Source organism: Tursiops truncatus, chromosome 13 (assembly GCF_011762595.2).
Source record: "Tursiops truncatus isolate mTurTru1 chromosome 13, mTurTru1.mat.Y, whole genome shotgun sequence".
Lineage (NCBI taxonomy): Eukaryota > Metazoa > Chordata > Mammalia > Artiodactyla > Delphinidae > Tursiops > Tursiops truncatus.
The window spans coordinates 68,908,088-68,918,548 of record NC_047046.1 but is presented as its reverse complement, the minus strand read 5'-3'; positions in this window follow the sequence as shown (position 1 = coordinate 68,918,548).

Below are 10,461 nucleotides of genomic sequence, written 5' to 3'. Positions count from 1 at the left end.
CCTCCAGAACTGTGAGAATAAAGTTCTGTTCCTTTAAGCCACCAAATTTGTGGTAATTTGTTACGATAGCTATAGGAAACTAATATACCCTCACCGGTGTCAGCAGGGCTCAGTGGGAATCTGGGCCTCTGCTCCTAGCTTGCATCAACAAGGTGAAGCAAGGTGTGGGACATGGGGTCAGTCAGCACTCCACTTCCCCTTCCCCTCCCTGGTGTCATCGGGGCCCAGTGGGGAGCTGAGCTTATATTTGCACTTGGAGGCAACAAGTCTATGCAAATCAGTGCCCATTTTTGCCAGCAAGGGGAGCTGAGCTGCCCCCTCACATCTGCAATGAGGGTCGGTCAGTGCTCTACTTTCACCAGGGTGGTGAGAGCAGGGCCTAGTGGGGAGCTGAATGTACATACCCACCAGTCCTCGCATTACACCTCAACTAGGAGACTGTCTGCTGAGATGGAAGGTTCAATAGGATCCAGAGTCCTTTGCAAAGGAAAGAAGAACATCAGAATGGGTAAAAAGAGGTGAAAATGTCAAATGTCATATGCTATTCTCAGGAGTATATTAAATCACATTTGATGGTCGACAGCAGTACAAAAGCAATTCATTGGAGGAAGGACAACCTTTCAGCAAATGGTGTTGGAGTAACTGACATCCAAAGGCCTAATCCTGCACTTTGTACAAAAACTAACTCAACATGGAACATGGGCTTAAATGTAAAACATTAAACTACAAAACTCCTAGGAGGAAAATCTTCAGAACCTACAGCTAGGCAGAATTCTTACACTGGATACCAAAAGTATGATCCATATAAGGAAAAATAGCAAATTAATCTTCATCAAAATTTAAAATGTATGCTCTAAGAAAGACCCTAGGAAGAAGTATTATGGAAGGTGTCATCTGTAATAACGAAAATCCTATATAACGCAAAAGTTTGAAGGTAATACTGTCATCCAAGTAATATGAAAAATAAAAATAATTTAATTCTAAACTTAGATTTTTCTTTAAATATTTTAAATCTTTCTAATCATGCAGCTTTCCTAATAATTTCAGATATTCAGACATTACTGGAATTACCAAAACAAAATGTTTATATTTAATCAAATGAAATGCTTATTCCCTATGCACCTTCAAATCTTGGATCTTATCTAACTGTGATGTTGGACATATAACATTAATGAACCAGAACTGTGCAACATGATTATATCAGTTAAGAAAATATTTGGGTGCAAAAAAAGAGGACTTTCAGAGAACATAAATGTTGAGAGGTTTATTGCTCTCACACAGGAACTCTGGGAGTGTGCAGTACAGAGCTAATAATAATTGGGACCGGGGAGGCGCTTTACATCACTCAATTCTGCTTCGATTGTAGCTTCTGTCTTTCTGTCCCAGTGGCACTGTCCCAGGGTTCCAAGCAGGACAAAGAAGGGTAAAAGCTAAAAGACATTTTAGCTGATTTCATCCTGGTACGTAGCCTTTTTGGAAACCTCCACGTTCAATCCAAGATGTTCACATCTCATTAGCCAAGAGTGGAACACACGGCCAGACCTGGCATCTGAAGGTACTCTAGCATCTGTAGTAGAAAAAGAAAAAGGGCAGTTCTACTGGGGTGCAGAAATAAAATATTACAACTTCTACTTATGTTCATTTTTTTCAAAAAATCAATTCCTAATATATGCTGTGTACCTTGCCTACAGTGTCACACTTCACCAGTTATGAAAGGGTCCTGAGACATATTATAAAAGACATTCTGAGGAGTAAGAATAAGTTCAACAATGTGGAAGTTTTGAAAGTGATCATTGGCTTTCAGTATATTTTGACAAATTGGGTTTCCTAGGGTTACAGTTAAATTGATATAGTTTTAATGAAAGAAAAACCCTTGGAAAATGGAGAAGTGAATTTAAAAGATTTCTATAAAGAAACTAAGGATTGAAAATGCAAATAATGAAAGCAAAAACGAGAATATAGCAGAGCTGACATTTCATTAATGTGAGATCTTTGCAACATTATAAAGTAAACAATAACAATATATGTAATTAGATCTCATAAGAAGTTAGAAAAATTATCAAGACTATTTGAAATATAAAATTGCATCCACTGTCAACGAAAATGAGCTTCATCCTAAATGTCTTTCATGTCTTAAGATATCTAACAACAATAGAATAAATTTATAATTTTAAACTATGTAAAAATAGAAGTACATTGAATTAAATATACATTTTGGTCAAACAGTAGGTGAGTATTTCAGTATTTGTCCAAATCAAGGCCAGCTCCTATTATCACCATCATAGAATGAACTGGGACATAAGGATAAATCTGAAGTTTTATCAAAAAATATGTATTATAATTTTGTTTAAAATTTTTAGAAGTCTACATTTTCAAGTTTGACAAGAGTGTGCAGGGAAAAATAATTTCTCAGTATTGTCAGCTTCTGGACTATACCTACAGTCACTATATTGTACCCCTTCAATACACAGGCTCAAGTGGCACACATAATGATATTACTAACTCCTTTGGACATAAAATCTGGGAAAAGTTTCTTCAGTTCTGTGAGTTTCAAAACGAACTTTGGGGGCTTCTCTGGTGGCACAGTGGTTGAGAGTCTGCCTGCCGATGCAGGGGACACGGGTTCGTGCCCCAGTCCGGGAGGATCCCACATGCCACGGAGCGGCTACGCCCGTGAGCCATGGCTGCTGAGCCTGCGCGTCTGGAGCCTGTGCTCCGCAACGGGAGAGGCCACAGCAGTGAGACGCCCGCGTACCGCAAAAAAAAAAAAAAAAAAATGAACTTCAATTTAGGATTCATAGCTTTGGCAAACCTTAAAATTCCTTTAGCAAAATGGCAGTCTACAATAATCACTTTAATAAGTTGCTTTAAATTTTATCCTCCAGTTGAAGGTTGTTTGGGGATTTAATTGGTTGAACAAAATAAGTTGTTTTTCACTAACACTTTTTTTCACTAACACTTTTCTCACAGACTTTATCTTTTTCATAAATCAAGATGACTTATATATACTATTGTAAATTATTGTATAACTATTGGTTGCCACAATAATGATGTTTAATAGACAACCATAAAACCTCAGAGGCATACAATTAACTTTATTTATCTTAAGTCTGGCAAACAGCTGTGGGTCATCCGAGAAAGGATGGCCTGGGCTGGAACAACTGGAGTGACGTAGCTCTGCTTCGAGTCTCCATCCTCCAGCAGCCTTGCCTGGAGGTGGAAAAAGACTAAGTGTTTTTCAAGTCTAACATTCCATTGGCAAAGCAAGTCACTCCGCCAAACTTGTAATCTTATATAAGCAAAGAAATAGAATCTGCCTTTTTAGTGAAACTGTAAAGTCCCATGGTAAAGGAGTATGAATACAAGAGGTGAAGAAGTGAGACCATTAATTCAGCTGATCTATGACATTTCACCGTCTGGTCATAATCACATTCCTTCCACATGCATGATATACTCACTCATTCCCAAGACCCACAGAGGTCTCATATAATCACAGTAACAGACTTCAAGTCTAGAAATTTGTGATATATATCAGGTCCAGATGCAGCTTCTCTTGGTCCAAAGACCTATGAAATAAAAACAAGTTTCCTAGCCCTCTGCCTCAACACACACGCAGCCAATATACAATAATAAAAAAGGAACAGGATAACCACAGTGAATAGTCCCATTGGAAAGGAGGAAGAATGGGAAGCATAGAGTCACTGGTTCATAACAATTCTGATATCCCACTGGGCCTGCCATTCTGACGATGGGGAAATGCTCCCTGATTAGACCCAACCCTGCTCTCTGGGAGCTGCTCCCTGACTCATTGTTCTCCAGCTTTTTGTCACACTATCTGAGATGCCCTCCTTTTCCCATCACCCTCCTTTATTCTTTGTGAAGAAATGATCCTTGTTAGCAGCTGAATAACTTTCTCAGGATGCTTCCTACCCCGAAAGTCAAGAGCCCAGAGACCTTTGTATAGCTTGACCCCTCTTGTCATCCAGGCAGTTGGTGTTTTTGCTAGTAGTACTCTCTTTAAAACTTTTCAGCTTTCTGTAACTGTCTGGTTATGGTCCATTACATATTCAAAAGCCACACCCCCATAACTGGTATCAACATATACTTCTCTAGATTTTCCTATGGCTAATTTTGGATCTGACTTCTGTGCAACCACACCCTTAGGCTTTTGTCCACTTCAGAAGATCTCAGCACCACCTTAACTCTCTCAGAAGTCTTATCAAAATATCTGATAGTCACAGTGTTCATTTGATGTTTGACACATGTTCACATCTCACTTTGAGACTTTGCTAACTGGGGTGGCTGGAGATAAGATGACAAGTTTTCCAATTTAGCAGTTCTGGCTCTCTATATTACCTTTAACTTCTGCTTGCAACCTAACCATCTTTTTTTTTTTTTTAAAGTTCAACTCTTTCTTGTACGTAGTATATTCCATGTAGCTAAAAGCCACCAGGTGGCGGTTTCTACATTTTGCCTGGAGATAAACTTGCCCAAACCCAAAAGTTAATTAGGTGTATTTTCTGTTTTCCAAGGTACCATAGGCAGCTGTTTTATCAAATGTTTCATGAAAGCTTTTTAATAAAGCAGTTTCCTCGTCATTATTTCAACCTCTGCTAACAGTTTTCTCAACTCCCTACTGAAGCCAATACCATATTTTCAGGGTTTTGTTGAACAGCTCCCCACTTGTATGTATTAACTTTTGTAGTAATCTATTAACAAAATAATGCCACAAAACAACGACACATTTTTTGTTGACTCAAGGATATGTGTTCATCATAAAGTTATCAAGTATTTGTACTCTTTCAACATTCATATTAACTGTCAATCTCTTTCCCTACTCAATAACTGAAAATTGTTCATTGTTTTTAATATAAAATTAATAGCTTTCATAATTATTGATTACCGCAATAATAAGCACTCCTTGGCGTGAGCCCTCCCAGAGTCCACGATGAGCCCCAACAAAGAGCCCAGGTAGTATCCAGTGTTGGGTTGACTCAGGCCAAACAACCAACAGGGAGGGAACCCAGCCCCACCCATCAGCAGACAAGTGGATTAAAGTTTTACTGAGCTCTGCCCACCAGAGCAACAGCCAGCTCTACCCACCACCAGTCCCTCCCATCAGGAAACATCCACAAGCCTCTTAGATAGCCTTATCCACCAGAGGGCAGACAGCAGAAGCAAGAAGAACTACAATCCTGCAGCCTGTGGAACAAAAACCACATTCATAGAAAGATAGACAAGATGAAAAGGCAGAGGGCTATGTACCAGATGAAGGAACAAGATAAAACCCCAGAAAAGCAACTTAATGAAATGGAGATAGGCAACGTTCCAGAAAAAGAATTCAGAATAATGATAGTGAAGATGATCCAGGACCTCAGAAAAAAAATGGAGGCAAAGATCGAGAAGATGTAAGAAATGTTTAACAAAGATCTAGAAGAATTAAAGAACAAACAAACAGAGATAAACAATACAATAACTGAGATGAAAAATACACTAGAAGGAATCAATAGCAGAATAACTGAGGCAGAAGAATGGAAAAGTGACCTGGAAGACAGAATGGTGGAATTCACTGCTGCAGAACAGAATACAGAAAAAAGAATGAAAAGAAATGAAGACAGCCTAAGAGATCACTGGGACAACATTAAATGCAACAACATTCACATTATAGGGGTCCCAGAAGGAGAAGAGAGAGAGAAAGGACCCGAGAAAATATTTGAAGAGATTATAGTCGAAACCTTCCCTAACATGGGAAAGGAAATAGCCACCGAAGTCCAGGAAGCACAGACAGTCCCATACAAGATAAACCCAAGGAGAAACAGGCCGAGACACACAGTAATCAGATTGGCAAAAATTAAAGACAAAGAGAAATTATTGAAAGCAGCAAGAAAAAATGACAAATAACATATGAGGGAACTCCCATAAGGTTAACAGCTGATTTCTCAGCAGACTCTACAAGCCAGAAGGGAGTGGCATGACATATTTAAAGTGATGAGAGGGAAGAACCTACAACCAAGAGTACTCTACCCAGCAAGGATTTCATTCAGATTCGATGCAGAAATCAAAAGCTTTACAGACAAGCAAAAGCTAAGAGAATTCAGCACCACCAAACCAGCTCTACGACAAATGCTAAAGCAACTTCTTTAAGTGGGAAACACTAGAGAAGGAAAGGACCTACAATAAACAAACCCAAAACAATTAAGAAAATCGTCACAGGAACATACATATCAATAATTACCTTAAACATGAATGGATTAAATGCTCCAACCAAAAGACAAAAGCTGGCTGAATGGATACAAAAACGACACCTATATATATGCCATCTAAAAGAGACCCACTTCAGACCTAGAGACACATACAGACCGAAAGTGAGGGGATGGAAAAAGATATTCTATGCAAATGGAAATCAAAAGAAAGCTGGAGTAGCAATACTCATATCAGATAAAATAGACTTTAAAATAAAGAATGTGACAAGAGACAAGGAAGGACACTACATAATGATCAAGGGATAAATCCAAGAAAAAGATATAACAATTATAAACATATACGCACCCAACATAGGAGCACCTCAATACATAAGGCAACTGCTAACAGCTCTAAGAGAGGAAAGTGACAGTAACACATTAATACTGGGGGATTTTAAGACCTCACTTACACCAATGGACAGATAATCCAAACAGAAAATTAATAAGGAAACACAAGCTTTAAAAGACACAATAGGCCAGATAGATTTAATTGATATTTATAGGACATTCCATCCAAAAAAGGCAGATTACACTTTCTTCTCAAGTGCACATGGAACATTCTCCAGGATAGATCACATCTTGGGTCACAAATCAAGCCTCAGTACATTTAAGAAAATTGAAATCATATCAAGCATCTTTTCTGACCACAACGCTGTGAGAATAGAAATCAATTACAGGGAAAAAAACATTAGAAACACAAACACATGGAAGCTAAACAATACATTACTAAATAACCAAGAGGTCAGTGAAGAAATCAAAGAGGAAATCAAAAAATACCTAGAGACAAATGACAATGAAAACACAATGATCCAAAACCTATGGGATGCAGCAAAAGCAGTTCTAAGAGGGAAGTTTATAGCTATACAAGCCTACCTCAAGAAACAAGAAAAATCTCAAATAAACAATCTAACCTTACACCTAAAGGAACTAGAGAAAGAGGAATAAACAAAACCCAAAGTTAGCAGAAGGAAAGAAATCATAAAGATCAGAGCAGAAATAAATGAAATAGAAACAAAGAAAACAATAGCAAAGATCAATAAAGCTAAAAGCTGGTTCTTTGAGAAGATAAACAAAATTGATAATCCATTATCCAGACTCATCAAGAAAAAGAGGGAGAGGACTCAAATCAATAAAATTAGAAATGAAAAAGGAGAAGTTACAACAGACACCACAGAAATACAAAGCATCCTAAGACACTACTACAAGCAACTCTATGCCAATAAAATGGACTACCTGGAAGAAATGGACAAATTCTTAAAAAGGTACAACCTTCCAAGACTGAATCAGGAAGAAATAGAAAATATGAACAGACCAATCACAAGTAATGAAATTGAAACAGTGATTAAAAATCTTCCAACAAACAAAAGTCCAGGACTAGATGGCTTCACAGGTGAATTCTATCAAATATTTAGAGAAGAGCTAACACCCATCCTTCTCAAACTCTTCCAAAAAATTGCAAGGAAGGAAAACTCCCAAACTCATTCTTTGAGGCCACCATGATGCTGATACCAAAACCAGACAAAAATACTACAAAAAAAGAAAATTACAGACCAATATCACTGATGAATATAGATGCAAAAGTCCTCAACAAAATACTAGCCAACAGAATCCAACAACACATTAAAAGGATCATACACCATGATCAAGTGGGATTTAACCCAGAGATGCAAGGATTCTTCAATATACGCAAATCAATCAGTGTGATACACAATATTAACAAATTGAAGAAGAAAAACCATATGATCATCTCAATAGAGGCAGAAAAATCTTTTGACAAAATTCAACACCCATTTATGATAACAACTCTCCAGAAAGTTGGCATAGAGGGAACTTACCTCAACATGGTAAAGGCCATATATGACAAACCAACAGCAAACATCATTCTCAATGGTGAAAAAGTGAAAGCATTTCCTCTAAGATCAGCAAAAAGACAAGGATGTCCACTCTCACCACTATTATTCAACATAGTTTTGGAAGTCCTAGCCACAGCAATCAGAGAAGAAAAAGAAATAAAAGGAATAGAAATTGGAAAAGAAGAAGTAAAACTGTCACTGTTTGCAGATGACATGATACTATACATAGAGAATCCTAAAGATGCCACCAGAAAACTAGTAGAGCTAAACAATGAATTTGCTAAGGTTGCAGGATACAAAATAAATGTACAGAAATCTCTTGCATTGCTATACACTAATGATGAAAAATCTGAAAGAGAAATTAAGGAAACACTTCCGTTTACCACTGCAACAAAAAGAATAAAATACCTAGGAATAAACCTACCTCGGGAGACAAAAGCCCTGTATGCAGAAAACTGTAAGACACTGATGAAAGATATTAAAGATGATACCAACAGATGGAGAGATACACCATGTTCTTGGATTGGAAGAATCAATATTGTGAAAATGACTATACTACCCAAAGCAATCTACAGATTCAATGCAATCCCTATCAAATTACCAATGGCATTTTTTACAGAACTAGAACAAAAAGTCTTAAAATTTGTATGGAGACACAGAAGACCCTAAATAGCCAAAGCAGTCTTGAGGGAAAGAAACAGAGCTGGAGGAATCAGACCCCCTGACTTCAGACTATACTACAAAGCTACAGTAATCAAGACAATATGGTATTGGCACAAAAACAGAAACATAGATCAATACAACAGGATAGAAAGCCGAGAGATAAACCCATGCACATATGGTCAACTAATCTATGATAAAAGAGGAAAGGATATACAATGGAGAAAAGACAGTCTCTTCAATAAGTGGTGCTGGGAAAACTGGACAGCTACATGTAAAAGAATGAAATTAGAACACTCCCTAACACCATACACAAAAAGAAACTCAAAATGGATTAGAGACCTAAATGTAAGACCAGACATTATAAAACTCTTAGAGGAAAACATAGGAAGAACACTCTTTGACATAAGTCACAGCAAGATCTTTTTTGACCCGCCTCCTAGAGTAATGGAAATAAAAACAAAAATAAACAAATGGGACCTAATGAAACTTCAAAGCTTTTGCACAGCAAAGGAAACCATAAACAAGACGAAAAGACAACCCTCAGAATGGGAGAAAATATTTGCAAATCAATCATTGGACAAAGGATTAATCTCAAAAATATATAAACAGCTCGTGCAGCTCAATAGTAAAAAAACAAACAACCCAATCCTAAAATGGGCAGAAGACCTAAATAGACAGTTCTCCAAAGAAGCCTTACAGATGGCCAAGAAGCACATGAAAAGCTGCTCAACATCACTAATTATTAGAGAAATGCAAATCAAAACTACAATGAGGTATCACCTCACAGCAATTAGAATGGGCATCATGAGAAAATCTACAACAAATGCTGGAAAGGGTGTGGAGAAAAGGGAACCCTCTTGCACTCTTGGTGGGAATGTAAATTGATACAGCCACTATGGGAACAGTATGGAGGTTTCTTAAAGAACTCAAAATAGAATTCCCATACGATCCAGCAATCCCACTATTGGGCATATACCCTGAGAAAACCATAATTCAAAAAGACACATGCACCCCAATGTTCATTGCAGCACTATTTACAATAGCCAGGACACAGAAGAAACCTAAATGCCCATCGACAGATGAATGGATACAGAAGATGTGGTATATATATACAATGGAATATTACTCGGCCATTAAAAGGAACGAAATTGGGTCATTTGTAGAGACGTGGATGCATCTAGAGACTGTCATACAGAGTGAAGTAAGTCAGAAAGAGAAAAATATCATATATTAACGCATATATGTGGAACCTAGAAAAATGGTACAGATGACCCGGTTTGCAGGGCAGAAATAGGGACGTAGATGTAGAGAATAAACGTATGAACACCAAGGGCGGAAGGCGGCGGGGGGTGGGGTGGGGGTGTGATGAATTGGGCGATTGGGATTTGCATGTATACACTGATGTGTATAAAATGGATAACTAATAAGGGGAAAAAAAAAAAGATCACTAGTGGGAAGCAGCCGCATAGCACAGGGAGATCAGCTGGGTTTTTTGTGTCCACCTAGATGGGTAGGATAGGGAGGGTGGGAGGGAGATGCAAGAGGGAGGGGATATGGAGATATATATATATATATATACATTTAGCTGATTCACTTTGTTATAAATCAGAAACTAACACACCATTTTAAAACAAATATAGTCCAATAAAGATGTTAAAATAAATGAATGAATGAATTTTAAAAATGTAAAAAAAAAAAACTTG